Genomic DNA, 24,418 nt, shown 5'->3' with positions numbered 1-24,418 from the left:
GGCTTGTGCCATAAACCCAGTGAAAACAGATCAATGGCTGGCAATCCACAGGTGCCCAAGGCCTCTCACTATGGACTACCCATCCTCACCATTTTCTTCTCAGCACGCATTGTTAGACCCTCCCTTACAAGAGCAAGCCCATGGTTGGGGGGGGGGTGCCGAGGGCAAGGGAAAGAGGAAGAACAGAGTGATTGACTTGATGCACCTGGTACCAAATCCATGGAGGAAGTAATTAAAACCAATGGGTAGACTGAGATTTAGGGATTATCTGCATGTTTCAGTTATCGAAAGTATTCACTGTTCTTCATAAACCTGCATAATCAAGTTGGCTCCCAAGCAGTTTTGTTTGCTTTGCCCTTTTACCCACCTAATTAGCCTAGACAAAGACTTCACCTCTGATTTTAGATGAACAAAGTCATTCTATATGAAACATAACTGGTTCTGCAAGTCACACAGCAGCAAGGGCCCACCCTTAGATTAAATACAATTTAAGGCCAGTAATGAACAAGGTCATTAAGTTATTTTAAGGTCTCTTACTTCCACTGCCTATCCAACCAGGGTGTGCTTATTCATTTTCAAATGCCAGAAAAGTCCAAAGGAGGATATTATGTTCATCTTACTAATGAGTGGACCATAAAGGGTGTAGCTTCCGTACAAGTGACTTGGGTTCAGAGTTATGTTATTCCCTGGGTATAGACCCTAGTCTCAGTGACAGAAAATACACACACACACACACACACACACACACACAAATACATACTCAAACAAATGTTTTCAATGATACTGTATTGAATTAAGTGAAGCTTTGTTAAAGACTTTGTTAAAAAACTGAGTATTAGGCTCAGGATATTAAATGGTGGCCTGCTGCTCCCGCTGGGTTTGGACATGACAGAGCTGGGGCAGCACGGAGTGCTGATGTTTTGTAACTTTGTATATTAAATAAATATTTCTCCTTGGATGCCGTCTCAGTTATCTGAATGCTTTGGAAGAGAGAGCTCCCTTTTACATCTTTTTGACAAATTTCCCTCTCTTGAATGAAATATGTCTATTCCTGGAGGTCACAACAGCCGCCGATTGATAAACAGACACTGGCAGAGCCTGCCGGCTGCTCACTCGCACCCAGGCTCTCCACTCCTCCCTGGGAGCACAGATAGACCCTGTTTCCCACCCTCCTCTGCAGTTAGATATGGCCATGGAGCCGTGAAATGTGGGCAGAAGTGACGCGTGCCACTTCCAGGCCCGGCCCACGAGAGCCTTCCATGCGTGCTCCTCTGCGCCTGTCCCCTACCAGCTGTGCACTTGGAAGCGCTAGAAGATGGCACAGCCTCCGTCGGCCCGGGCCCTACAGGACTTCATGGAAGAGGGCCACCCTTCTAGCTTGTACACTTGCCCAGTAGCATCACATGAGCACGAAAGATCCTTCTACTGTGTCGTAGCCATAATATACTTGGGGGTCTATTCTTATGGTGATCAGCCTATCCTACCTAATACAGACACATTTTGCAGGCAAAAATCAGCTCCAAATTTGTTAAATCCTTTCAGTTTTGACTGACCGAGGTATTACTCAGCAGAAGCATTAGCCACCTATAGATAAGTTCTGTTATTTACCTAGAAGCCCAGCTACACAGAGTAGCTTGACTCTGAATCAACATCTATAAATCAGAACATGTGCCCTTGAGACTTTTCAAGTAAGACTCGTTTTGAAACAACTGTTGGTTTTCTCTCAGGGAACCTTGACACGTGCAAAGTACCCTTCTTAATTCCCAGGCCAGGAGTTTTCTAATGATGCCTCCGTTGCAGCCCGTCTGGAGAATGAATACCTATGTCTGTGAAGTGGCCCCCAGGAACCTCACAAAGTGAGTTTCTGTGATGCCATGTAGTAACTGTTTGAGTGAGATTATTTTATTTACACACATTATGCATCAATTCCCACCGCAACTGAAGACATAAAAAGGATGCTCCGTGTTTTGAACAGTGTAAAGACCAAGTCGAAAACAATGTGCATATAACCAGCGTAAGGTAGATGCTGTTTTCTTCAATATTCCATGCAATTACTCTGAAGTATTTTTTAAGTGGTTTCAAAAAAACGTTTTCAAATGATTTTTAAAATCTGCATAAATAGCATGCTTAAATTATCTGTTAAAGTATGCAAATTGCTTTTTTTTCCTACATACAAGAATATCAACCCCCCTCTTCCTCATTCTTCCCTCCCCATTACTGAAAAACAAGTATTTTGAGGAAGTTATTTGATTTCCTAGTTTCTGACCTCACAGATTGTTGGAAGAGGAAATCAGAATAGGGACCTGAGGAGAGGGCAGTCCTAGAAATTGGGGAGGGAGATTAGGAGGAAGATAGAAGAGAAGATGGAGGGGAAGGAAAGGTTATCTAAGCTTAAAAACAAGGGAAAGAAAGTGCCATGATCACACAACCAGGGAACATGGGGTTAGAAGGGGGAGCTGAGGGTGTGTCCCAGCTAGTTGTGCAGTGACTGAAGGGAGGATGAGTCAGTGGACAATCCCCTCATAGGCTGCTTGAAGCAGTTCAGTAATGACACCAGTAGACTAAGATTTTGCTGACCTGGGAATTATAAATTCACATACTTTCAATTTTTTTTAGAGTACATTTACTTTAAATGCTCAAATCATGTTAGTACTTCCTACAAATGAAGTTCTCCGCCTAAACCCTGCAAAGTGCTCCCCCCACATTTTGGTGGAGCCTCCGAAGGAGTGAGTCCTATGTGCTTAGAAGCAACTGGCTGCTAGTCACCAACGGATGTCCTCTCTGGTTAATGTCCACTACCCTATCCCAAGAAGCCTCTTGGTTGCCACTGGTAACAGAGCTCTTACGAGATCACCAAAGAGCTCCCAGGTGGGAAAGTGGGGGCACTGATGGCTACCAGAAGATGAAAAAACCAAATGAATGACCTGGGGCTGGACGTCCACCTGCCCTCTCATCCAAATGCAGCTCACGTTGGTCACTGGCCAAATTAAGTAGCCCTTCGGTGATATGTTCTCTCTACACTTCAGTTCTTCCTCTGTTTCCTCTAATCTTGATTTCTTTATAAACATGTCTTGAAGGCAAAAGGAATCTGATCTCAAAATGGATTCCTGTTTTGGTTTTTGAGGTCTGCCAGTAATTTGTACCATCTAAGGACATCAGAAGCAGCTATTTTGACCATAACCAGATGGCTGCAGCTTCCCAAATTATCTGTATCTTCAGTGTAACATTTTTTTCCCATTTGTTTTATGGAACTTTTTGTGAGTCTATTGGTATCTTTTATTTCAGCAATGAAAATTCCCCCAAGGAACATCTTTTCAGCCTCCCTCTCAGCTTTTTCCTAATAGTTGTAAATTGTGAGGTTAAAATATGAATTGAATAATCTGTTTAACTTATAATGCTGCGAAGAAACATTAGTAACTTCCCGATAGGCCATGCAAATTTATACAGAAAAATTAGTCTGGGTCCAAGGCTTAATGCCTCAATCAACGTCCCTCCAACACCCCCAAAAACCAGACTCAAAAAAAAAAAAAAAAAGGAAAGAAAGAAAAAGAAAGGAAATTTGAAAAATATTATAGACTGTGTGTGCATAAAGTTTTATATATTATATAAGAGGGATGTGTGTGTGTGTGTGTGTGTGTGTGTGTGTGTGAGTGTGTGTAAAACTTTAGGGAAATAAGGTCATATAAGAATCTAAATTTCAACCAAAATTGGGAAAAAGATGAAAAGAAGACCCTAAACTCTGGTAATTGGATTTTATTTGGAGTTATGAATAAGAACTGGTTTGATTAGGAAAGGATTTATGTGGAAACAATGGGAAAACAGAAGTGACCATCACTGAACTGAAGCTTACTATGAGATTATACAAACTCTCTCTCTGCTTTCTTAGAGATATGCTCCTCTTTAGAAAGACAGCGAGCTTGATCAATCTCTTTTCCTCACGCAGGCCAAGGGTAGGAGATGGGGACCGAGCAGTCTACATAAGCCCAGCAGAACTATCTTTTGCACACATGCCAGTTCTTCAACTGCATCTTTGGGCACTGGTGTTACTCTGGTAACACAGTGATAAATAATAATGCCTCTTTCAACATAGCCTGTCCTGGTAAAGGCTTCAACTGGCCACTAAGTAGGAAACCAGACAGAAAAGGGAAGACGGCTGTGAAGCAGGGTGGAGAGCTGAGGCTGGAGGAAATTATTGAACAAGCAAAGAGGGTTGGAGTATTAGTCTGCATTTTTCTGCACCTGATTTACATTTCTTATATAGTAGTCCTTAAGTCCGTGTGGAAAGATTCAACTTGGATTAAGAGACTGACCTGAGGAGTGGCTCAAGGTCATTCCTTTAACCTCCCTGTGCCCTTGGTTTTTTTCCAACCATAAATTAAGAACAATTCCTCATGATTTTTCCAGGGCAACTCTGAGAGTTTGAGATGCTAATGGACTGGCCATTAAACATTTCCATGTTGTACTGTCAGAATAGGGTAGATTATGCGGAGGTTAAAAGAAAAAACTAAACTAAAATCTTTGGGCTTTAACATGATACAAGTTATTTATCTCAGAAAGTCCATAGCAGACCTGGGCCACTCTCCAGGGTAGCTGTTCTCCAAGGCTCAACGTAGCATCCGTGATGCTCAGATCCTCGGACTCTACCATCTCTATGCAAATCCCCTTCCATGACGGGGGTGGCAGGAGAAAAGAGACTGGAGAGATCTGTGGCACCGCCTCTCACAGCCTGTTGGCCAGAACTCGTCATCTGACCTCTCCCAAGAGTGATGGGGAGGCAAGGAAGGTACAGTTTTCTCACGTACCTAGAAGAATTAGGTGAGAACTAAAAGTGTCTTCTGCTGAGTTATGTGAGGAAACACATGAACTGTATATAAAATGATTTAAGTATTTTAGAAACCATGGATAACAGTGCAGTGAATTATCAATCAGCTGATAAGTACCTTAGGAAACAGAATCTTTGCGCCCAAGGCTCAGCCATATGCTAGGGTTGCGAAGATAATTCTTGTAGTTCCTTCTCTGGGAGAACTTCCACTCTTGTTGGGGAGACAAGATATGCCTCAAAGAAATGAGGCAGCTAGACACAGTGCAAATAGCTCTGTGTTAGGAGCCAGAATACTTGGATTCTACTACCAGGTCTGTCACCGCATCACCTTGGGAAAGCACCTCGGTCATTCTTGGGTTCGGCCTCTGAAAACCATATGTAAGAGCATCTCCTTTATCTACCACGCAGGGCTGTGGTGAGGACCAGTTGAGATGACTTCAGTGCCTGAGACCTGGGAATGACAATGTGTTCTCCACATACAAGCTGTAACTTCAGACCGAGACAAAACAGAACAATAGTACTTCAACTTGAACCATTTATTGAGCACCTACTCTTTTATAAACTTTACAGAGGATTTCTCTTCTTGGAGTTTGGCTGTGGATTTAAACAGGAAGAGAGAAAGAAAAGAAACTCAATTCCATGTGTGGCAAGTGGTTTGAAACAGATGGAGGGGCTGGATTTGTGAGGAAGGCCTGGTGTTAAAGACAAAAAGAGATGAAAAGTTTCTGGAGATTTGGGGTTGCACAACTATGTGAATATATTTAACACTACTGAACTGCACACTTAAAAATGCTGAAGACGGCAAATTTTGCATTATGTGTGTTTTACCACAATTAAAAATTAAAAAACAAAGCAAAAGACAGAGAGAAGGTGGATGTGAATAGCACAGATGGTTTCTGAGAACCTGAGTGGTTCGTCAGTGGGAAAGGCCCATTGATAAAGAAATTTTAGATGCAGGCTAACAAGTGACCTAGACCCAGGTGTTAATACAAGCCATGATAGGTTCTTGAATAGGAGAGCGATATAACAAAAATGTTGTTTAACAAGATTAATTGGGCACAGTATTGAGGATGAATATTTACATCCAGAGAGAGGCTGGGAACACGGGCCACATGTGATTGTTTCCTGAATCCAGGGGAACATGACTAGGGCCTGAGCTAGTGAATGCAGAGGAAGGAACTTTGGTGGTGATTAGATAAGGAGGGTAATGGGAAGAGGAGAATCAAGATGCCCCGAAGTTTAAATGTGGAAGGTAACAAAAATGACTTTGCACCCTCTGCCATCATACAAGGAGAATCATCTTAAATACTTGATAAAATGGAAAATTTGTGATTACTTAATAATAAAATGAGAGCTATAGACTAATTATTCATTTAATCTATTTGAAGTGGCCACACGAGCTCTTTCTCTTGCAGGGTTAAACTAAGGTCTGAGAAGTATATGTCCTAACTCTGTTCCGTCCCCTCTCAGGGCCATCTCCTCATTACCTCTGAACAAATCCACAGTCCTCAGACTAACACTCAAGGCCTTGGACAGTCTGGCCATCCCATACTCTTTTGAAACTTTAACTCACTACACCCTCTCATATGCTCTTATGCTTCCCACACCAGACTGCCTAAGGCTTCCACAAGCAGGCCATGAAGTCTCTCCCCTCCATGCCTTTGCTCTTCAGTTCCCTCTGTATGGAATGCTCGTTCTTCTTCTCTGTGAAGGAATTTGCCATGCTTTGCCCTATGTCCCAGTATAACTTCGTTCTTCTAGAATGTAATTTCATTCATTGGATTTGGGATTAAGACTAACTGAATATAGGGGCTCCTGGGTGGCTCAGTCAGTTAAGCGGCCCACTCTTGATTTCCGCTCAGGTCATGATGTCAGGGTTGTGAGATCAAGCTCCACATAGGGCTCTGAACTCAGCTCAGAGTCTGCTTGAGAGTCTTTCCCCCTCCCTCTACCTCCCCTCCCTGCGTGTGTGTGCGTGCTCTCTCTCTCTCAGATAAATAAATAAATCTTAAAAAAAAAAAAAAAGACTAACCGAATATATGTTCTTCTATTGTTAGGGTGACCGCTTCATCCAGATTTGTCTGGCACCAGTATGGTGGCTGGTCACCCTACACTTCCTCTGTTATATCACAAACCAAAGGACAGAGATCATCTGAGCTATTTCTATAAGCACCTTATTTATATTGTCTCAGTCCCCACAGCCTCCAATGAGAAAGGCATTATTAGTCCCTTTTACAGATGAAGAAATCGAGGCTCAGAGAAGGTAAGTAGCTTGTTTGGGAAATGGCAGAGAGGGACTGAATCCAAGATGTCTGATTTTCTAGCCCATTCAATGGAAAGTCAGATATCAAAAGGAGTTGGAGCAGGAGGCTGACAAATGTTTCCCCATGTCTGTCCTTTAGCCAAACCCTGCTTTGCTTTAAAAAAAAAAAAAAAGATATTATTTACTTATTTGAGAGAGAGAGAGAGAGCACACATGTGCAAGTGGGGGAGGGGCAGAGGCAAAGAGAGAGAGAGAATCTTAAGCAGGCTCTGCCCTGAGCACAGAGCCCAACTTGGGGCTCCATCCCACAACCCCAAGATCATAACCTGAGCCGAAATCAAGAGTTGAAGGCTTAACTGACTGAGCCACCCAGGTGCCCAAAACCCTGCTTTTCTTATTAAAGAGCTATTTATTCTACATTCCACATATGGCAATGACTAGTTAATAAGTGCTCAATAAATGTTCATTGACTTGAGGTTAACCAATTGATAGACACTAAACGTGAAGAGTACGAGAAGTGGACAAAGAATAAGGGAGTAATAAAAGAGAAATATGAACTAATTTTCAACAGTACACAGGAGAATAGACGGATAGCAATGGTGCTGCTAGTTCGAGCTTATGGTAAAATTATATCTAGTCTGACTGCTCTCTCAAGTCTCACCTCCTTCCAATCAGATGGAAACCAGGCCCTTTTTCAACATTTTCTCAGAACATTTCCAAGTATTACTTCTCATTATTCTTATATTATTCCATTTGCATTTTAAGCATACAGTGTAAAGGCTGGAAAACAATGAAACATGCAAATAAGGAAGCTGAAAGTGTTCTTTGAAAAGTTAAGTGATGAAAAATAATGGCATTCGAGTTCTTTAAATGCAATACATTATCTCTTAAATCCACTTTTCTGTTCCCTTCCTACCTTCCCCCTGCTTTTGTTACTCTCTGCTTTGAAAAAAAAAAATAGAATTCCACAATAGTATTTTTGTAGGGAAAAGTAACTTTTAGAGCTTGAATTATTTGTTTTTAATCTAATAAACATACTGCTTTTTTGGAGAAAAAAAATTAACCTGGATGGAAAATTTTATGACAATTCTCCATCATTTTTATCTTAAATGGATTATCAAATTAATCCAGATGCATTTAGTATTGAATATTCTGGAAATTTGGGCTACCAAGGGGGGGGGGGGTCAAGGCAAAAGTTAGTGACCTAAACTCAATTAAGGGATATTTGTAACCAATTGGATCATCACACAGTTTTTCAGGCAGGGCTTCCCTGAGAGAAGCTACATTTTATAATTTCTGTTTACACAAAGTAAGCTTTTAAACTATTCTCTTTCACAATCTGCAAGTTCTTAGGGGGAAAAAAGAAACCATTTCTACTTCATTAACCTGCCTTTTAAAGTGCCCAAAATAGCCTTCCCCGTGGATCAATTGAGAATGAATGTATCTTCATGATGGCAATAGGGACAACGGCCACAGAAATATTCTTTCAGGATGCTGGAATGGTCAACAAAGCATTCTGTATCTATTTTCAAATAAATTTAGGAGAACTTGAAAGATCTCTACGCTCACAAATGCCTTATGTGAGCCAAGCCCCAACCACCTCATTGTAAACCCTGGGCTCCTTCCCTTCCCTCTCACAGCTGAGCCCTGGCCAGACTCTTTCCAGATCTGGTTCCGTTTCTTCTGCCCCTTAGTAGATAATCTTGGATAGCATCAGCCCTCAAGCAATGAGACGTCAATGTAAGAAAATTATTTATCTCGGTCCAGAAATTTGTTAAGACAGGTCTTGCATGAACCGTGAGGTAGATGAAGCTTAACTTTAGCTTAACCTTTGGGGGTTTACAACCTCCCCATTCTGCACAGTTTCTCCCGCTCCAGGCCTTCTTTCTCAGCACCCTGAGGGGTATCTCCTACTCCTACCTTCACAAGATACTCTCCTCAGCTTTTCACCTTCTTCTCCCAAGAGAATTTGCATTTTAAATACAGAAAATTCCCCACACCTGGAAGCAAGTTTAGTATTTTTATTTGTAAAACAAATACACACTTATTTCATAAAATATAGGAAATTATAAAGAAGAAAATAAAAATCACCCATCATCCCGCCATACAGAGATGGGTTATAGCCTTCTAGATTACTTTCTAAGCTTGCATGCATATACAAGTGAATGAGGCCATGAGCACATTCTCTGCAGTAATCTGTTTTTTCCCTGTACTCTTGAATTAATAAGGGCACTCAAAGCTCTTTCTTTTAAGTGCCTTAATAAATGCTAGCAGGATCTGAATCTAACATTTTTTGTTTTCCTGGACTCTCACCCCACCACCACCACCATTTGGTCAGAATGATAGAGAGAAAGAAATCACGACCCACTCTACAACTAGATTCAGAACAATCCACCAAAAGGGCCAGGTCTAACTCCCGCCTACTACTGGGCTCTCCAAAGATACGGCTCCAGGCCCCACTCTTCCCCTTTGTCCTCCTGAAGTTCTCCAAACACAGACTTTCTTCATTCACTGAGTAGGCCCTTCCAAGGTGACTCTGGGAAATAATTTTCTCTTACTGCTTTGGTTATTTCCTCCCCTACACTTTCCCTGTTCTTTTTTTTTTTTTTCCTTAAGAATTTATTTATTTGAGAGAGCGAGAGAGAGCATGAGCTGCGGAGAGGAGCAGAGGCAGAGGAAGAAGCAGACTTTTCACTGAGCAGAGAGCCCAATGAGGAAATTGATCCCAGGACCCCGGGATCATGACCTGAGCTGAAGGCAGATGCTTAACTGACTGAGCCACCCAGGTGCCCTCCCTGTTCATTTTTTTCAAAGATGTTAGACCTCCTGGTTTGGCCACTTATCTCATGCATTTTCATCTATTCCATTTCTTTGTGTTACTGCTTCACATTCCAGGAGATTTCCTCAACTTCATTTTCCAGTGCTTGCACTAAATTCTTTTTATATAGGCAATAATATTTTTATTCTTTAAGAGCTTTCCTTCCCTGATTGCTCTTATTTTATGTAATATTTTCTTGACTATGAGTATTTTTCTTCTCAAGTTTTATTCTGTTTCCTAAATGATCAAGGTTTCCTTCCAGGTTTCATTTTTTGTTTATCTTGGTCTTTCTTTTTCATGCTCCTAGATTTCTCCGTGTTCCTTGGCTGTCCTATCACACTCAAGAAAAAAGGATTGAAAGTCTGCTGAGTGTCCCACCGCTGCAGCACAAAGCAGTCTACTTCTTGGGAGAGTTCTTCGCTGAGTAGGAAACCTAATAGAGACCTAAGACAGAAACATGCAGGCTTGGTTCAGGGAGTGAGGATAAGAGCCAATTCTGAGGCTGTAGACCCTCTCCCTACCCACCCACCCCATGAGCACCAGCACCCATGTCAAAAGCCTCCACTTTCCTCCAAGGTTCGTTCAATTGTGTAAGTGGTGAGGTCTCAGAATATTTCCCTGGGAGTAAATGACGCTAGGTTTCTAGCAATAGAAAGACGCCGCCTTAGCACCGGTGCGCGATCTCTTACCCCATTCTGAAACCCAAGGCTCTCTAAAAACCAAATGTTATTTTCCTAAGTTTGGAGCTGACTCATTAGGTAGCAAATCTGACCCAAACAGAATGCAGCGGCATATGGTCTTTATTGATTTACTTAGGCGTAGAAATACGAGTTTGGTTACGCGGTGCTGTCCCAGACCTACATGAAATATATATTTCTCTAAGACCCCATTCTTTCCAAGCGTTTTCTCAAAACAAAAGACTGGTTGCTCAAAAGGTAAACTGAAGAAAAAACTTATTCATACTTTTAAGTAGTCCTATTTTAAGAGCAGTTTTGTTGTGGGAGGTTTTTACTGGTTGTGGCTTGTTGTTTTGTGGTTGGGTTTTTTCCACCTACACCTATGAAATGTGGAAAAAAAAAAAAAAAAAAAAAGTCTTAGGACTCAGTTTTAGCCAAGATACCCCACTTATACCCAAGTGGTAACATTATCGGTGATCTATTCATTTATTTGTTTTATCACTTAGAGTTGATTGTACATTGAGTTTTCTTGTTCTCTCCCTGATTTCTTTTTATGCCTGGATTCGTTCTTTAAAGAGTAATTTTCCTGGCACATGTGTAATGGTGAGGCAAATGAACTTAAAATCTATAGTGAAATACCATAGTGAAAAAATGTGAAAAGGAAATATTCATTTAAAAATGATTCCTCAGGGCGCCTGGGTGGCTCAGTTGGTTAAGCACCTGCCTCTGGCTCAGATCGTGATCCCAGGGTTCTGGGATCAAGTCCTGCCTCCGGCTCCCTGCCCAGCAGACAGCCTGCTTCTCCCTCACCTTCTGCTGCTCCCCCTGCTTGTGTTCACTCACTCTCTCTGTGAAATAAATAAATAAAATCTTTTTAAAAAGCAATAATAAATAAAAAAATAAAAATGATTTCTCACCCAGAGCCATTTGTATTGGCCACACGTAATTCACCAGTTATCTCAGCTGGGCAGAATCATTTTTCCAGTTGTATGTGGAGTCATAAGGTGGAAATCAGATTAGCCTCCCTCCTAATAGAGCCCAAAGCTATTAATAATAAATCCTAGAGACATAGTTTAATTAAAAAAAAAAAAACTAGAAACTATTGTCAGACAGAAATCACCTAATAAAAAAGTAATTTATAATGCACACCCTAATTAATAATTTACCTCCTAGGGTAAAAAAAAATTATCAAAAGTAATTACAATTAAAACACACTATTTCTTTTTTAAGGATAATAGGATAACACTAAGAAGCTAGGATAATCTTGAGCAACAAATTCAACTGCTGCTATCACCACTTTCTGTCAAAAATTATAATTAATTTTTAATGCCTTTTTTTAAAATACAGAGGCTCCTTTCCCTCAGCTCACAGTCCATTAAACTGGTAATTGTAACTTTACGAATGGTAAAAACTTCTAAACATTGTCTAGTATAATTCTAAGAAAGATATCCTCTAATTTAAAAGGATTTGGGAAACAACAACTAAGTGCTTAAGGCTCGGATGAGAGATTAAAATTGGCTTAAATTAGGCCACATTGAGTTACCGACCTAGAACCAATTTCTGATTAAACAAGAGACTTCAAGGAAGAAAATTAAATACAAATAGCCTCCCCCAAGCTATAAACATTATAAGAACAGGAACTTTGTAGATATTTTTCATTGTCATATCTTCAGCCTCTCATACAATGCCCGTGTAAAACTTTCACACTTAAAAATTATGTTGCTTGACTAAGTGAAAGAATAAAGAGCTACGATACATATATCAAATCATTATAATGTACACCTAAAATGAATACAATATTATGTCAATTATATCTCAACGACAACAAGAAATCCTTTTCCCAATAAGCAATTTTGCCAAATTAAAAAAATAATAATAATTACAGAAAAAAAAATGTATGCATATAAACAGTTGAGCTAGGCACTCCAACCAACTGCCCAGATCTTCCTTAAGGAACAAAAGATGTATTTTCCCCAGCTGGGACCAGGTGCTGCTGGCTGATAACTCCCAGTGCTCAGCCCCCCTCTGGGAGTGCTACCTCACCCCAAGCCACACCCCATCCTCCCAGGGTGGCCCATACCCAATGACAGATCTTTGTGGGTATAAAAGGTCCAGCCACTACCTCCAAACTCTAAAAAGGTGACACTAGCTTCAGATCAGGGCTGTCTGAGAACTCTGTTGAAATTCCATCAGAGCTCCATTTCTGTCCTCTGCCCAGGTCTGCCTCCTTCCATTCCCTTTTAAGGTGTCGATCCCAAGAGCACTCCCTAATAAATCTTTTGTATGCTTATCTCCATTTTAGATGCCACTTCCCAGGGGACCCAGCCTGTGATAAGATGTGCACTTCGGTTGAGAAAATTAAAGATTTAGAAAAATAATGTATTGTTAAGCACAATTCCTTGAAGCCCCTCCTCCGTTACCCAACTTACAACTAAATTTAGTGAGCCAGGAAAGAAGGGCTGGAGGATATCGGTTGAAACAGACAAGAATCACCATGGGCAGTTCATCAGCGATGCCGCCTTATTGAAAGACTGGCTAGTTTCTCAAAACAAGTGTGAACCTAATTTGCTGGCTTGATGTCTGGGAGTAGTGATGCCTCAAAGAAGTACTAGCCTGGTCATTAGTAACATGGGATTAGGCATCCAACGGACCTGGATTTGAATCCTTCTCCACAACTTGCTGGCTGAGTGGCCTCGGGCAAGTTACTTAACTTTACTAAGTCTTATAATGAAGATACACAAAGTTGTGAAATGCTTAACAAAGTACCCGGCACATAGTAAGCTCTCACTAAATGGTAGACATTATTACTTTTTAAATATTTATCACTAAAAAGCAGAAAGATAATGCCCTTCCATTGTCTTCTCTCAACCTGCAAGCTACATGACTGCTGTTCTTGCCAAGGAGAAGAATCATCCTCTGCACCTTGGCTATCAGGACTCAGAAATGAAAACGCTCCATGTTCATTCACAAGGAAATAGAGGCAGAGGTGTGGGTAGAGCCTCAAACCTGTCTGCTTGTTAAAAGCTGGCTGATGAATGGAGTATTTCCTGGTTTGGGACATAATATCAAATACAGTACATGACCTTTGGAACATGTGCCGAGCTCTTACACCCACATGCAAAGGGTATGGGCCACTTATCTTCAATGCAGATATTGTCATTAAAATAAAGTGTAGGAGACTTCCAACTTCCACCGTGACAAATAAGTCAAGATTTTTTTTAAAAAGTGAAAAAAAAAAATCCTCTCTCCCAAAAGCAACTATAAAGCTGGACAAAATAGTCAAAACCAATCATCTCAGCACCCTGGAATTTGACCAAAGACATATAACAAACTGAGAAGCATTTATTCATGACAACTACTAAACTTTGGGTAAGAACAGGACAAGTCTGTGGCATTTTGCCCGAGGCTGCAATCATCTCTCCTCAGTTCTCAGCCTGGTTGTACAACCAGAGTGGGTCAGGCCGTGAAAATTAGAAGTTGCTCTTCCTGCTGCTGCTGGATGGGGTTCGCTGGTGGCAAGGGAGGGCCAGGGCACCATTAGCCTCAGGTTGCTGGCCTGTTTGGGGCAAGCACTGGACTGGGGGACTAGCCAGAGCTTAAACAGATAGTTGTGGGAAATGAGACATCCATAGGGGATGTGATAAACTCTGCAAATATCCTACATTGACCAGAGGCTGTGCACATACACGGCCACCTACCCGGTTCCTAGTTGACACAGCTGAGTCTGGGCATATGAAAAGGACATTCAAGAGAGGTCAGCAGAAGGCAAAAGATGATGCAGACTTGAAGGTGACCTGAAGTCTGAATACACTCCCGAGCCTACACAGATCCATCAGTGGATGATGGAAGCCATACTGATTCAAGGTGTTTGAGCACAACCTCTGACCAATTATTGGCTAACCCTAAGCTATGAAGGCATATGCCAGAATTGAACTCTCTTTCCTTCTGATAAAGATGATCCCTAGAAAGTCAGACTGAAAAATAAAAACAAGGAGGAGAAGAAGGGAGAGGTGGAGGAGAAGAAGGAGAGGAGGGAAGCAACAGAGTAGAGGCATCAAGGCCCACACCCTGCAGAGGAGAGAGACTTCATAGATTTAGACCAGGCAAGTTATTCAACCAACAAAAAATCCATCAGGGGGAAAAAGTCAGAACCCAGAGTTGCTACAAAAAATTATCTAAAATGTCCAATATTCAACAAAGAAATTATGAGACATGTAAAGAAATAACAAATTATGACCCATACTTGCAGCAGGGAGGGAAGGGGGAAGTAGTCTATGGGAATTATATCTGAGGGAATCCAGCTGTTGGATTTAGCAGACAAAGACTCACGAGTGGTATAAATATATTTAAAGAATGAAAGGAAACAAGAATTAAAGGAAAATATGATGACAATGATTCAGCAAATAGAGAATCTCAATGAAGAGACACAAATTATAAAAAGAACTAAATGGAAATTCTAGGGCTGAAAAGTACAATAACTGAGACGAAAACTTCACAAACAGGTTTCACCTGAAAATGTAATATGAAAGAAAAATGTGGGAATTTGATGATAGATCCATAGAAATTCTCCAATCTGGAGAACAGAGAGGAAAAGACAACAATGCAATTAATGACTAACCTCTCATTAGACACAATGGAGGCCAAGTGACAGACTTAAATGACAAGCTCAAGTACCAGAATTATTGAATCGTGCAAGTACAACAGATGAAGTTTGAGGCAAATAAATGATAACTCAATAAAACTGTTTAAAAAAAAAAAAAACCCAAGAGTAAGAGAACACAGCACATATATACATATTTGGAACCATTTCTGGGAGTACTCTGCCACTCCCATTCTCTCCTGTTATTCTCCCCTTTGTTGTTTGTTTTTTTGTTTTAATCCTCCATCACAACATTTTCCTTTAACCAGACCATTACTTTTGAGGCACCCAAAACCCATGAAGCTCACTCAGGCCCAGAAATAATACTCAAAGACAGTCTTTGAGTCACAGCTATTTTCCAATAGACTTTCTCCATGTTCAGATCTCCTCCCTTCATTTCTTAAGAAAGATTTCTTTTTCCCACTGAGCAGTCTGACTTTATAAATCTTCAAAATAAAAAAAAAAAACAGAGATAAGTTGGACACCCAAATCGACAATTGTGAAAATTTCAAGATGCCTAACATTCAACAGATAGCTTAAGAAATCCAAAGGCTAGGTCTCAGATACATACTTGGCTTTCGCTCCGTGATTTAGCACAAGAGCAATTTTTATGTCAACTTAGATGTCTCAACATAACGGCCAACTAATTTGTTATTTATGTTTTTGTTATTTATGCCGAAGCTTTCTGCGGAAAAAATACATGCATTACTTATATGCATTAATTTGAAACAGGTTTTGGGGGGGGGAGGATTCCATGAAAATCACCATACACTAAAGGCAGCATCTTTCTGTAAGATTAGTCAGATACAGGAGGAATTGGGCAGCTTCTCAAAACTGAAGCTGAACATGACAGATAGGGGCTAGCATCAGGTGGGAAAAGTTACACAGTGTTCTTGGAGCCTGGTGATAATACTGTACTGGCTGGGCTGGTACACTTTGTTGGTGCAGTCTGCTACCAGGACATTCAGAGAAAGCTCCTTTTTACAGTGCTGAAAGGACATAATGTGATGCAGGCTTCACAAAACAAACTTTTATCAAAAATGAAATATCAATTATTAGAATTCTACCCCAGCCAGCAGCTTGATCCGGTGGGAAAATCTGAGGCAGCATGCCCTAATAACAGAGCCTTGGGCTGGGAATCAAGAATTCATTCTGGTTCTGCAGCTAAGAAGTTATGTAACCTAAATTATGGCATTTATGTTCCTCGGTCCTCAGTTTTCTCATCTGTAAAATGAAGGTGTTAGTCCATCTGCCTCCAAGTCCTCTTTCAAACTTAAATATAAATGAAGCTTATAAAATAGTATCCAGCCTCCCCTCCCCCCCGATTTTTAAATTGCTAGTTGATAAAGCATTTTTAAGTGTTTGCCCGGGACTGATTGTTACCCTTCCTGAACAGTTGGGCACATGATAATCCTACAGCAGATCATGAGGTCTCCAAAGACAACAGGGAGCAACTTACTATAAAATTTTACCAAATTCTTTATATTATTAAGGAACTTCCAGAGTCACATCATGACCGGATATGAAAAAGCTTGAGATTAACATCCACAAAAATGCCTTCTTCTAGACAACTTCCTCTTCTGTGGAATCATTGCTGAGTGTTCATAACAAGATACTCAAAATATTCTACCCACTTTCCATGGAGCTCTGTTTAGTCAGAAATGAAGCAGGGATCAATTCACCAACCTTTTCTACCCAAGTTACTCACCGCCTGTGTGCCTCACAAAATGTACCCCCTTATGGCTCCAACATTATTTTGGAATGCAGCTCCGAATGAGAGACTCAGGGAAATGCATTCTGTCAAAGCAGAGGCAGAGGGTCGACCCTAAGGTGTTCTCACTTTCAGCAGTCAATGTTGAGCAAGGAGAAGCCAGACAAGAGATGAGGAGGAAAACAGCCAGAGAATAAGCTCACAAATTGAGACTCTGGTCAATCTGCTCCATACAATGAGTAATAACCCTACAAAAGACATCTTGTTGCCCCCAGTGCTCCTTAGCTCAATCAAAGCTCCTACTTTTGTATTTTTCTGCAGAACCTCATTGCTGAGAGTTTTATTTTTCAAGCTATCTATTTCCCTGAGTCAACTGGTGGAAATTCTCTCATTTGTATTACCTCTTGCCTAGTCCTGGGAGCCTATCCAGTAAAACAGGAACAGGGAAATTTGCATTTGGGCTCAGATTTTTCACAATTTAATCAGCAGGTGAAAGTGAATCATCTTGCAAAATAGGTATTATTTTTAGATGGTCCTTAGCTGTCAATAACCAAGCTCAAGGATCACATTTGACAATAAGCAACATTTGTTTTGTTCTAAAACCATTGAAGAGTAGCCATGTTGTAAGAACCAAATAAGAAACCGAGGCTTTATTTTAGCAAATAAGCATTGTCTTTCTCTAAACCATCTAATATTAACTGTTTTTTTCTGTACAAATTCAACTTTTAATAAAACAATTAAAAATAAACTTAATTCATCAATCACTCTCCACCAGCCCCCCTGTAGATCCAAAGTTATCTTACTACCCTGGATTTTTATTGACTATATTGGTTCTCTCCAAGAATCTGGGATGGGGATTCAAGAATCTGGTCATGGGGATACATGGCCATTGGACATGATTCAGAGATGTTGTGCTTGAAGAAGCTCTTCGTGGTCATGCAGTCCTCCTTTGCCTGACCAAAGCTTACAACAGTTCTTGTACTAAGATGGATATCCGACCATCTGCAATCGTTAATGAAAGCTGATCCCAGGCCATAAGAAGCAACTAACCCTCACCGCAGCAGCTGGACTCCATCTCCAAAGAGAGTTATAGGAGAATTGTTGCATGCATAGCATTGCTTTGCAAGAATCTGATTAGATACAGTGTGGTAACCAAAAAATATGAACAAGCACAGCTTCAGAAAGTGAGATTTACTACTCTATTCTCAGTTCCACATACTTTCTGAATTTCGTGAGCAGAGAGGCATTGTTTCTCTAATGTCCACAGAAGCAATGATAAATTATTTTACATTATCCATCTGGAAGTAAAGTTATGGAAGGAGAAAAGTTAAATGGCATGACAAAAAGAAAGCCAAGGTCACTCCCCACCACTGCCCTGAAAGAGGCGGCAGGGAAGGACAAGCCATACGCAGGCGGAACAGAGCATACGCAGGTGGAGTGCTGTATCCTTTGTCAGAGTGTCGAGGCAGAAGGGAACCACAGGAGAACTAAGGCTTCATAAGATAGAAAAGAAAGGAATGTGTCTAATGAATTTTTCCCACAAAGTTTCTTGAAACAAAGCCCACAGAATCGCACCATTTTAGAGGATCAAGGGAACAAAACCTGGTCAAGTACAAGGATAGCAAACTGAGCAACGTACAGAGCCCAGAAAACTGGTGCTGTCTGAGAACGCAGGCCCCATGCTGCCAGGTCTTCCCATTTTATGCTAGAAATTATATGTTAAAATCTCCTGACTTTTAAAGCAGTAAGTGGTCCACACGAAACACCTAGATTTAAGCCATGAGCCAGCAGTTCGCAAATCTCTCCCTTCACACCATGAGGACACTGGGGCTCAAGCAGTTTACATTCAGGGTCCGATAACTGCCTGTGGGCAAGTCCAGGCCTGGAATCTAGATCTCGGTGTTCAGTCCATCGCGCTCAGTAAAACTGGCTGACCCTAAATAGGTCAACAATACGAAGACTGCGGAGAGGAGAAAAGAGGAGAAAAAATACAGGTGGATGCGGACCCTTGCATTCTTTCATATTCGCTACTCAATTAGCAAATGCACTGCCAAAGAAAAGAATGGGAGTCTTCCCGACACGCGTGTGCTCTGCTCTGAGAAGCAAGATGCTTACAGACGTGCAGCCCCAGAGCCGTTGAGAGATACGCAGGGATACACAGAACACTTCTCAGATTAGAATCAGACTCAAGGAGCGCGAACCATCTTCTTCTAGGATTCTGACACTTTCTCAAAATGACAAGCGTGTTGACATAAGGCAATAAACACAACTGACCAGTATTTTCTAAGAAGTTTTACTCGTTAATGCCTTGAAATAGCAAACACTATTTAAAAGCCTTTAAAAATAACTCATACTGCAATATTTACTTGTTCCTGTTGAGAACGGAGAACAAAAATAGCCACTCATGGAGACTTGCATCAGAATAACGTGCTGCGTTTTTTCAATAAAATCACAACCAGTTCTCTCAGGTCATAGGTAAAATTCACAAAACTTGCACAAAACAAGATAAAGCAAACTCAGGAGGATATTTCATTCCTACAAAGGAAAAACAAAGTAAGGCTGTGTGTAAGAATGTTACTGGGGAGTAGTGACTTGCATCTTGCAGGAGTGTGGAATGCATTATGCATGCATAACAGGTTTGCAATAAAGTTGGGGACTGGTATTTAACAAGCTTGCCTTAAAGGAACCTTCAGCCATGAGTTCTAGGTTAAGAATGATAGTAACTAAGACTACAATACTCTCAGTAAAAAATGTTTAAAATTTCTCTTAAAGGGCATATATTCCTATGCAAATAAGATGTGACATAACTGATCCATAGACACTTAACATATTTTTACAATAAAGTTGACAAAGCACGGCTTTGCACATTCACTGGCTGCATTTTTTTTTTTTATCTATTTCGTTTAGAACTATATAATCAATAAGGGGAAATAGTTGGAAGAAATTCCTTTACAGAAAGGCTGATTTAATTTCTCATAGAATGTTACTATTTAGTTGGTCTGCTTTCTGCCATCGCAGTCTCAGAAGACTCTGAGAGCACGAAATAAATTATACTCACCACAGACCATACAACTAAATGTTCTCTTATGTTATCAGAAGGAATCAAATTAGAACAGCAGTACTTTGTAAATAGCTGATCACGTGATCAGACATTAAGCTAGGAGGTCATTCTGTAAGGACGTAGGAGCTTTAAAAAGATCTAAGAAGACAGGAAACTGAACCAATAACTAAATACTACCATGATCTCATGCTTCATTTTGGGAAACAGAGTAGTGGCAATAAAGAGAATTTTAGGACTATTTTAGATACAAGTATGCAAGGATGGTGAGCTTGCTGTCTGCAGAGAAGCTAACTGCTCCCTTATAAATGTCAGAACCAACTTCAGAAGGATCCGGGCCAATATAACATCATCTCAAAAAATAACAGCTATTATTATAGATCATACTGCAAATGGTAGTTAGAATCATACCATCCGTGCCAAATTCAGTTTCCAAAAGGTAAGTCATGTAATTCCATAATTTTGGTGGCAGATTCCTCACCAGGTTCTTAAGGCCGAGCATCCTCATAAGCAACAAACGTTTGCTCACTGTTTTATGATTCTGTTTCCCATGGTGAGAAATAGTTTTGTTCTCCCAAACATGTCATACTTCTTTAATGAACATGACAGTTTTCATCCTTGTATTGCAGCATTTATCATCTCTCGGGGGTCAGGATTTATTCATCTTCGTATTTCTTACTATCTAATGATGCTTTGCACTCTAGATGCTTAATACATGTCTGTTGATTAACAGTCATCGAATCCCCTTTTCATGCATTAAATCAATCAGTCAATCTAACATGCATTTAGATAACTCAAATAAAAAATTGAAATATGAAATGTGTGCTGTTTGTTTTATATGCTTTCTTTGATACATTTTTACCAATTAAGGGTTTTTTGGACAAAGTTTTCTGCATTCCATGAAGTACATTCTCTCCCTCGACATTCCTAGATTTAGTGCTGCAATCAAGGGGAAATGAAATACCTATTTCTAATACAGTTTGTAACCGAAATATGGTCCTTAAATCGCTTCCTTACACGTAATGACATGTAAGAGTTCCATCTTCTCACGGAGAACCTACAAGGATTACAATACCAACCTCCTGTGTCATGAAACTTAATCCCCCAGTGTCTGGCCAAGTTTAAATCAGAGCGCATCCACGGTGCTTTCATAATCCAGCAAGATGCAAGTAAGAGTTCTGGGACCATTTATCTCATCCTTCTCAGTTAATGGGGGTCCCTTTCCCTTTTTACCCTGAGAAATACTATTTGGCATGGTCCTTAAGCCATCGCTGCTTTTGGATTTTCAGTTAGCAGCTTGAGCTGACAGTGTCAAATTCCGACTGTGTTAGGGCAGGGAATGTTCCCGCTCTCTGAGAATCACACCTCTATTGAATGCCTACCTCGTACAAAACCACATCAATTTTCTAAGCAGCATATGGCAACGGGGAGAGACCAGAGTTGCAAGATAGAAGACCTGGCTTTTGGTCCCAGCTGTCAGTACTTTCAATCAAAAAGAGTAGGCCTTTAAACATATTTCTTCATAAGTCAAATGCTGAGTTTGACCCAAAATGTTTTCTAAAGTACCTTCCAGACTTGAAAATCTATAGTCTCCATCTCTTAAAATCTCTTAGAATCATTTTCTCACCTATTAAATGGGGGCATTATAAAGATTAACGAGACAGTAAACCTATTAGGTCAGGGACTTTATCTGTGTTGTCCCTCCTCTGGCCCCAGCGACCAGAACAGCACCTACCATTTTGCAGGCATCCAATAAGTATGTATGGAGTAAATCAGTGGATGCTTTGAACAGGAACAACAGGAATGGAATTCCTTCTTAATAGTTGGCCACACTGATGCTAACCAAGGGAGGACCCGGTAGTTCTGCCCCTCTACTGAGCAGTACCAGCCACAACAGCTGTCCCACTTGACATCTTGCCTACTTATCTCTGATGCAATTTAACGTCATGCCTATTTTTGAAAGGCCCCATGGTTTCTGTTCCAAATCTCTTAACTCCCTAGGCAACAGCGACAGGGTTAGGGGATTGGTCTGGATCACCCCATTTTCAGTACTGTGCACCCACTTTTTTGATGATGCCGCCAACTGAGGACAACAACATCAAAGACCATTGTTTTCTGGTGGCTGCCTGGGAAAGGCTGTGCTATCCCCCCGTCGCCCTCGTGGCATAAGGTACTTGTTGATCCCACGTTCTGAATTATTTGAGGCAGATCCAATTTCAAATTGTCTTATTATCTGACAATATGTCAGATCATGTGTATCAGTTTTTGTTTCAAGATAGGTCTCTTCTTCCTTTCCTGTTCCACGGTTCTTGTTTAAGAAATTTAGGACACCGTTTCCCAAAGTGTTTTCCCCAAAAACCTAGTCCTGAGAGATGCCTCTGCGAATAAAGAGAGTTTTATGGGAAAATATTGCCTACGTGACGAATACTACCATGTTAAACGTTCCTACAGAGGAGAAACCAACTTGTATTTCTAGTATTTCCCCAAGCTTTGTTCACCAGGAAGCATTTCCCTTTTTCGGTAACACTTATAAACACCCCTGGAATGAAGGAACATTTTTTGAGAAATGCTCACAAGTCTGTTTTAATTTTGGCCAAAGAAGGAAATACAACATAATCTATGGCGGAAAAAAATGACAGCCTTCAAATTAGTACTGATAAAAACATTGCAACCTTAAAATTTACCTGTGAATAAACTTCATAGGGAGGAGGCAGCTCTAGCTGTAATAGAGGCTGGCATTAAGCTGTTAAAAGGCAAGGGCCCCAGTGAGGCATGCTTTCCTCCCAAGGGAACAGGCTGTAACCTAGGCTGTTACAGTTCGGGGTGGAGGAGGGGCGTGCCTTTGATAACTTGAAACAGTAAACTGCCGCAGAGAAAAGGGCTTCTGACCAATAAGGGGAAATCTTCCAGGAGAAATGCAGACAGGAGATCATCTCCTCTCTGCCCAGTTAACTTCTCACAGATTTATTTCAGATATGGAAGAAAGTTTTGGTGTAAGCCTGTTTTAAAGAGTTATCCACATTAGAGGGAAAACACACATCCTACATTCCTCCCATTCAATACATTTGTACAAGAGCAAAGGCAAATGTTTGAGTCAAAGACAGATGCAACTGACAGAGAGAGGTCCTGGGGGAAGCAGAAAGCACTGTGCTGGGGAGGGAGCGTCCAAACAGGACTGATTCCTCTGCGGGTGCGCCAGCTCCGAGAGCGCATGTAGAGCATTGTAACTACAGGGGGACGCTCACAGCTTTCCTGGATTGCTTAGTACAGTTGTAGGTGGTCCTTGGCCGCTGCTGGTCTGACAAGGACCCCAGAGAGGAGTTCTAGGGCGAACTGGGTGAGCTGCCCTCCACGCTTTCAGCAGCAGGCACCAGGGCATCTACAATTTATTAACGGCTCTATAACTGATCGGGCTGCAGCCAGAATTGAGGACCGCTGCTCTAGTCTCTTCCAGAAGACGCTTAATTTCCCTGGCAATGCAGGTTAAGAAAGAAAGGAAAAAAGAGAGGCCAGAGATGAGCAAAACCAGAGTCAGGATCCTGGGCAGACCCTTCACATGTCCTGTAGAAATGCCCCGTGCAAGTTGGTAATTGGTTGTGGGTGAAGGGTGATCAGAGACGGAGACGGAAAAGGACTTTAAATGACAGCAGTTTATAGAATGCTGTTGAACACGGTGAACCATGAGCGGAGGGAAAACAACAAGACTTTAACAAACCCCAAGAATGCTTTTGTAGTATAAGCTTATTCCTTGTAGCAGACTCATTGTAACCAAATCCCCAAAGACCAATTTCTTAATGCCGTGAACAGGAAAACATCTTTGTTTTACAAAGTCCGTCATTACAGTTCTCTAGTTCCAACGTAGTCTTCCCATCAGATAGCCACTAAGAATACCAGCTAGCATCTATTAAGCTCTCTCTCATTACATGCCAGGCAACGTGCTAAGCACGGTAAGCACCGTGGCTGTTCCTCTCCGCCACAACCCATTGCGATGAGTAATGTTCTTCCCCTTATACGGAGAGAAAAGTGAAGCCTGGAGAGGTTAAGTAACTTACTCAAAGTTACACTGCTGGGAAACGAGGCAAGGAGGCAGGGCCAAGCTGGACCCTGTCTGCCAGCGTCCCTGCTCTTAATCTTCGTGTGTCAGGCTGCCTGGAGAGAGCAAGCTCAATTCCTACCACACCACCTCGAGGGTATGTGTCCGGGTTCGTGGTGAGACGAGGCAGGGTCACAGCTTTCCCGCTGTAAGAGAGTGGTAGAGCTGGTCGACTCTCCTTATCCCTCTGCTTTCCCGAGGCAGGATCGCCTTCACCCTGCGGGTCAAACATCTTCAGAATTTACACATCCAGGTGATCCGTCTTGCAGTTTTTCTTGGATTTGTAACCAAGAGCCTTACACAGCATCACGTGATCAGCATGTCTAGGGAGCTCTAG

The sequence above is a fragment of the Ursus maritimus genome, unplaced genomic scaffold, assembly GCF_017311325.1.
Source record: "Ursus maritimus isolate PB19 unplaced genomic scaffold, ASM1731132v1 scaffold_1, whole genome shotgun sequence".
NCBI lineage: Eukaryota > Metazoa > Chordata > Mammalia > Carnivora > Ursidae > Ursus > Ursus maritimus.
The sequence above is the reverse complement of the archived record's forward strand: the minus strand, read 5'-3'. Positions refer to the sequence as shown.